Here is a 7,516-nt window from a genome sequence, read left to right as displayed (position 1 = left end):
TCAGCCAAGGGTGTGGGCTCACTCACAATTTTGCCTAAGAACACAGTAATTAATAAAGAATGGTAATAAAACATCCTACACGAGCAACTTCTCCCAACCATCCAAGAACAGTTTGGTGACGAACAATGCCTTTTCCAGCATGATGGAGCACCTTGTCATAAGGCAAAAGTGATAACTAAGTGGCTCGGGGATCTAAACATCAAAATTTTGGGTCCATGGCCAGGGACTCCCAACTCCCCAGACCTTAATCCCATTGAGAACTTGTGGCCAATCCTCAAGAGGCAGGTGGACAAACAAAAACCCACAAATTCAGACAAACTCCAAGCATTGATTAGGCAAGGATGGGTGGTCATCAGTCAGTATGTGCCTCAGATGTTGATTGATAGCATGCCAGGGCAAATTGCAGAGGTCTTCAAAAAGAAGAGTCAACACTGCAAATATTGACTCTGCATAAACTTAATGTAATTGTCAATAAAAGCCATTGACATTTATGAAATGCTTTTTATTTTACTTCAGTATATCATAGCAACACCTGACAAAAAGGTCTAAAAAGCACTGAACCAGCAAACTTTGTGAAAACAAATACTTGTGTCATTCTCAAAACTTTTGGCCATAACTGTACTTCTTCAGAGAGAAGTAAAACATGAAGAAAGCTTTTTTTTTTATAAAATATTTCTTAGTAAGAGGAAGCACAACGATGTACAATATCAAAAAAACATTGTAAATATACTTCTTCAGAGCGAAGTAAAACAAAGAAGCTTTTTGGTTTTTTTTTTTATAAAATATTTATTAGTAAGAGGAAGCACAACGATGTACAAGATCAAAGAAACAGTGTAAATATACATAGAGTTGTATATAACACAATGATATAGTGTCTGAGAAAAATATGCAAGATCTATATAATAGATGTCTATCCATCGGTAATTACAATAAAGCAAATAAACAAGCTCACCGTTTCCTCTTTTTTTTTTTATAACATCTAAATAAACACAACTTGACACTGGTAAAGAGACAAAAAAAAAGGGGGGGGGGCAGACAAAAGACTGTGATAGGGATAAAACATAGGGTAAAGAAGGTGAGGGACAGGGAAAGGGGACGAGTGTGAGACACTCTTCAGACTATCTTATGATAATCCCACGAGGGATATTAGCAACTGTCACATCGTAAAACTAGTCAGACAAAGTACATTATATAGGAATTAAAAGAGTAATTTTTAAATGTGTAGCCCTCAATCGATCATAGCGGGAGTGCAGAGAAGAGTCTTAAATTCTTCTGTTTCCTTAAACTCCAACCAACTAAACCAAATGGTTGTGAAGTCTGAGTATTTGTCATTTACAGAAAAGATAATATCGTCCATTGACATGTAAAACTCCACTCTGGCAAACCAATCCTTGACTGAAGAGGGGGATCGAGATCTCCAATGCATTGAGATAACTGCTCAAGCTGCATTGTTTAAATGTTTTAAAAGTGATTTCTTGTATTTAGATGAGGGCGTATTAGAAAGACTTAGTAGCCAAAAACCCGGGTCTTCAGGGACCTCGTGACCAACAATAATCTTAGAGAGCCTGATAACTTCATCCCAAAAGGGAGTTATTCGTGGACATTCCCACCCAGAGCCGTAACTAGGCAGGTGCGGGCGGTGCCATCGCCCAGGGCGCAAGCCCAAGGGGGCGCAGCAGCCGCCCGCTACCTGTCTCTGTGCCCTGGCTCAATACTGTACACATCGCCCTACTTGAACTTTCAGCCAGCTTCCCCCACATCGGCATCAGAACCATTGGAACGCATATGCGTTCCACTGGCAGGAAGTACGGCATTTGGAACGCAAACTTGCGTTCCAAATGCCAAACTTCCTGCCCGTGGAACGCATATGCGTTCCAATGGGACATTACCTGATTCAGCGGTCCAAAGGTGGTTCCAATTTGCTGCTGGTGTAACTTCACTGGAGAGGCGCCAGCCGGCTCTGTACTCTCCTGCATGCTCCTTCACTTACAGCTGCTTCTAGACTGTTGCGCATGCGCACCCCTCCGTCCTTATGGATATTGGTGAAAAAGTTTCCAGTCTCCATGTCAGCATGAATAAATCATTCCCGGACATATTATTCAATTGAGGTACTATTTTTTGGACTGTGTTTTTTCATCATTTTTACATCTTTTCAAATGTTATTTTGTATATTTGTCTGCAGACATATATTTTATATATTTTTTTTATCATAGGGTATGTGTTTATTTATAGATTATATTGGTATTTAGTCCTTTGTAATATTTTGTTTCATCGCTCTCTCATTCACTCATTAGATATAAATCTGTTTAGCCTTATCCCTCTTTACCTAGCATTCTTTCTTTTGAGTGTCGGGGAGTATATTTTGTTATAATTTCTATTCACTTAGAGAGGATTAGGTCTTTCCTCTCAATCTCCCCACAGTTTTGTCAGCCTTCATAGATACATACGGAGAGCGCTGGTATTCTCCATTTTCTTTTATATATAGTATAATAGTCAGAAAGTCATATTTTATATATATATATATATATATATATATAATGAGCGAGAGAGATGGCTATATGTACATAGATATATATATCATGCATTTGCAAAGATGTGTAACAGAATTCTCTCAGTAAAGTGCTAGCCACACCTCCACATTAGGTTAGCCACACCCACTTGTCAAATGTCACTCCCACTTCAATGGGGGGCGCCGGTGCCCTGTCTCGCCCAGGGCACTAAAACGTCTAGTTACGGCACTGTTCCCACCATATATGCACCAAAGAGCCAAAAGCTCCATTACATCTTCAGCATAATGATGACATCTGAGGGTGAAATTTATGCAGGTTTGTGATATATAAGGTGCTAGATCACGCTCCCAGGGGCCTGTATAAGATGGAGCAGCTTGAAATATATCATTCATTAGGATTTTGTAGATCCCTGATATGGTATGAGAGGGTGTATTTTTAGATAAACACAAAGCCTCAAAAGGAGAAGGTTCCCTAGCCAGAGATCCACAACCTCCCTCTGACTTGATATAGTGGATCACCTGAAAATATCTCCAGTACTCGTTTGAGGGTAGTGTGTATGTAGACTGGAGTTTCCCAAAGGAGCAGAGTTTCCCATTGACCACCAGCTGGCCGAGGCTGACCATCCCAGCTTTAGACCATTTGTCAAATGAAGATCTGGACAAGCCAGGAGGAAAATCTGAATTATATAGGATAGGGGTCAGAGGGGAGGGGAATGCTGCCACACAACTCCAGGTGCGAAGTTTATTCCACACCGACATGGTGGGCCCGACCGTAGGGTGATTTATCTTAGGGATCTTGGAAAACATTTGAATGCTCTAGGGTGGTTATCTACTTGAATCACTCTCCAATTCTACCCATTGCTTATCAACCCCCCCTCTGGTCCACTCCAGGATTCTATTCAAATATACTGCCTGGAGATAACTTTGAAACATAAGCAACTGAACTCCTCTTTGGTGCTTTCGTCTGTATAAAATAGAGTGTTTGAATCTGGGTTTCCTCCCCCCTCAGACAAATCTACTAATTACTTTTTGGAGATTGTCAATAAATACTTTCGGGATCTGAATCGGTAATGCTTGCATAAAATATAATACCTTGGGTAATATGTTCATTTTTACGATACTCATTCTGCCAAACCAAGAAAACTTCGGAAGGGACCATGATAGCAGCACGATGGCTAAGTTTTTAGCACTTCTGCCTCACAGCACTGGGGTCATGAGTTCGATTCCCGACTATGGCCTATTCTGTGTGGAGTTTGTATGTTCTCCCTGTGTTTGCGTGGGTTTCCTCCGGGTGCTCCGGTTTCCTCCCACACTCCAAAAACATACTTGTAGGTTAATTGGCTGCTATCAAACTTCACCCTAGTCTCTCCCTCTCTGTCTGTCTATGTCTGTGCTTAAGTGTGTGTCTATATTAGGGAATTTAGACTGTAAGCTCCAATGGGGCAGGGACTGATGTGAATGAGTTCTCTGTACAGTGCTGCGGAATTAGTGGCGCTATATAAATAAATGATGATGATCCTAGTTTTTTTTTAACTTTAGACAATAATGGAGAGTAATTCAGGCGGAAAAGATGTTTGTTCTTTTTTGCAATGGAAACTCCTAGGTAGCGTATATGTGATGCTTGCCATTTAAATGGAAATGCCCCCTTGAGACCAGCAATCATTTGCTCCAGAGTGGAAATGTTGAGTGCGTTTGATTTGGAATAATTCATTTTAAAGTTAGAAAGATGGCCAAACCTTAAAAATTCAGACATCAAATTAGGGAGAGAAATAACTGGGTTGGTGACTATTGCTAATAAATCATCAGCAAATAGGAAAAAAGGAATATCGTTTAGCTCTATCTGCAAGCCCGAAATATCAGGGTTACACCTAATAGCCAGAGCCTCCATACATAAAACAAAGATTAAAGGTGATAATGTGCAGCCCTGACGATTTTCATTAGATATAGAAAAGGAGTCCGATAAAATACCATTTATTCTGACTTTAGCTGAGTGAGAGCTGTATAAAGCTAAAATTCTATTTAGACAGGAGGGACCCATTCCCATATGTTCTAGAATCCCCCTCATGAAACACCAATCCACCCTGTCAAATGCTTTTTCGGCATCTGTTGACAGGAGGACCGTGGGAACTGAGGAGATGGAGACTGCATGTATAAGATCAATAATTTTGGTTGTATTATCTCTCGCCTCTCTTCCAGGAATAAATCCCACCTGGTCGTTGGAAATCAGATTAAGTCGGCAGTTCCCAAATTGTGCGCCGCGGCACCCGCTGTCTCAGGGGTGCCGCGGGCCAGCCATAAAGAAAACCAAACAGAAACACTTACCAATCCGCGCGGCGCCGGGACCCAGCATCCTCCTCTCTCACGCAGCTGTCATATCAGTGACAGCTGCTGCGTGAGAGAGGAGGATGCTGGGTCCCGGCGCCGCGCGGATTGGTAAGCGTTTCTGTTTGTTTTATAGCTGGCGCACGGCAGAGGGGGCAAAGTGAGAGTGTGCAGAGGACCGTGACAGGAGGGGACAGAGCAGAGTGACAGCATGGCAGGAGGGGACAGGGCAGAGTGACAGCATGGCAGGAGGGGACAGGGCAGAGTGACAGCATGGCAGGAGGGGACAGGGCAGAGTGACAGCATGGCAGGAGGGGACAGGGCAGAGTGACAGCATGGCAGGAGGGGACAGGGCAGAGTGACAGCATGGCAGGAGGGGACAGAGCAGCGTGACAGGAGGGGACAGAGCAGCGTGACAGGAGGGGACAGAGCAGCGTGGCAGGAGGGGACAGAGCAGCGTGACAGCGTTACAGGAGGGGACAGAGCAGAGTGGCAGGAGGGGACAGAGCAGAGTGACAGGAGGGGACAGAGCAGAGTGACAGGAGGGGACAGAGCAGAGTGACAGGAGGGGACAGAGCAGAGTGACAGGAGGGGACAGAGCAGAGTGACAGGAGGGGACAGAGCAGAGTGACAGGAGGGGACAGAGCAGAGTGACAGGAGGGGACAGAGCAGAGTGACAGGAGGGGACAGAGCAGAGTGACAGGAGGGGACAGAGCAGAGTGACAGGAGGGGACAGAGCAGAGTGGTAGAGTGACAGCGTGACAGGAGGGGACAGAGCAGAGTGACAGCGTGACAGGAGGGGACAGAGCAGAGTGACAGCGTGACAGGAGGGGACAGAGCAGAGTGACAGCGTGACAGGAGGGGACAGAGCAGAGTGACAGCGTGACAGGAGGGGACAGAGCAGAGTGACAGCGTGACAGGAGGGGACAGAGCAGAGTGACAGCGTGACAGGAGGGGACAGAGCAGAGTGACAGCGTGACAGGAGGGGACAGAGCAGAGTGACAGCGTGACAGGAGGGGACAGAGCAGAGTGACAGCGTGACAGGAGGGGACAGAGCAGAGTGACAGCGTGACAGGAGGGGACAGAGCAGAGTGACAGCGTGACAGGAGGGGACAGAGCAGAGTGACAGCGTGACAGGAGGGGACAGAGCAGAGTGACAGCAGGGGACAGAGCAGAGTGACAGCAGGGGACAGAGCAGAGTGACAGCGTGACAGGAGGGGACAGAGCAGAGTGACAGCGTGACAGGAGGGGACAGAGCAGAGTGACAGCGTGACAGGAGGGGACAGAGCAGAGTGACAGCGTGACAGGAGGGGACAGAGCAGAGTGACAGCGTGACAGGAGGGGACAGAGCAGAGTGACAGCGTGACAGGAGGGGACAGAGCAGAGTGACAGGAGGGGACAGAGCAGAGTGACAGGAGGGGACAGAGCAGAGTGACAGGAGGGGACAGAGCAGAGTGACAGGAGGGGACAGAGCAGAGTGACAGGAGGGGACAGAGCAGAGTGACAGGAGGGGACAGAGCAGAGTGACAGGAGGGGACAGAGCAGAGTGACAGGAGGGGACAGAGCAGAGTGGTAGAGTGACAGCGTGACAGGAGGGGACAGAGCAGAGTGACAGCGTGACAGGAGGGGACAGAGCAGAGTGACAGCGTGACAGGAGGGGACAGAGCAGAGTGACAGCGTGACAGGAGGGGACAGAGCAGAGTGACAGCGTGACAGGAGGGGACAGAGCAGAGTGACAGCGTGACAGGAGGGGACAGAGCAGAGTGACAGCGTGACAGGAGGGGGACAGAGCAGAGTGACAGCGTGACAGGAGGGGGACAGAGCAGAGTGACAGCGTGACAGGAAGGAGACAGAGCAGAGTGACAGCGTGACAGGAGGGAGACAGAGCAGAGTGACAGGAGGGGGACAGAGCAGAGTGACAGGAGGGGGACAGAGCAGAGTGACAGGAGGGGGACAGAGCAGAGTGACAGGAGGGGGACAGAGGAGAGTGACAGCGTGACAGGAGGGGGACAGAGGAGAGTGACAGGAGGGGGACAGAGGAGAGTGACAGAGAGTGACAGGAGGGGGACAGAGGAGAGGGACAGCGTGACAGGAGGGGGACAGAGGAGAGTGACAGCGTGACAGGAGAGGGACAGAGGAGAGTGACAGGAGGGGGACAGAGGAGAGGGACAGCGTGACAGGAGGGGGACAGCGTGGCAGAGGAGCTGTGACAGAGGGCAGAGGAGCTGGGACAGAGGGCAGAGGGGCAGTGGAGGGGGACAGCGTGACAGAGGGCAGAGGAGGAGGACAGCGTGAGAGGGGCAGTGGAGGGGGACATCGTGACAGGAGGGAGACAGCGTGACAGAGGGCAGAGGAGGGGGGACAGCGTGACAGAGGGCAGAGGAGGGGGGACAGCGTGACAGAGGGCAGAGGAGGGGGGACAGCGTGACAGAGGGCAGAGGAGGGGGGACAGCGTGATAGAGGGCAGAGTGTCTGGATGCAGAGGGGGCATTTTTGCATACAACTAAATAAGCATTTCTGTCCTGACCTAAATACTTCCTACAATTTTTTGACCCAACTACTTCTAAAACAGGACTGCTCGGTAATTATTTTGGAGGGGTGCCTTAAAAAAATTATGGAGACTCTAAGGGTGCCGCGAACTGCAAAAGTTTGGGAACCACTGGATTAAGTAGTAGTGTTTTTAAC

The sequence above is a fragment of the Mixophyes fleayi genome, chromosome 2 (assembly GCF_038048845.1).
Source record: "Mixophyes fleayi isolate aMixFle1 chromosome 2, aMixFle1.hap1, whole genome shotgun sequence".
Classification (NCBI taxonomy): domain Eukaryota; kingdom Metazoa; phylum Chordata; class Amphibia; order Anura; family Limnodynastidae; genus Mixophyes; species Mixophyes fleayi.
The sequence above is the reverse complement of the archived record's forward strand: the minus strand, read 5'-3'. Positions refer to the sequence as shown.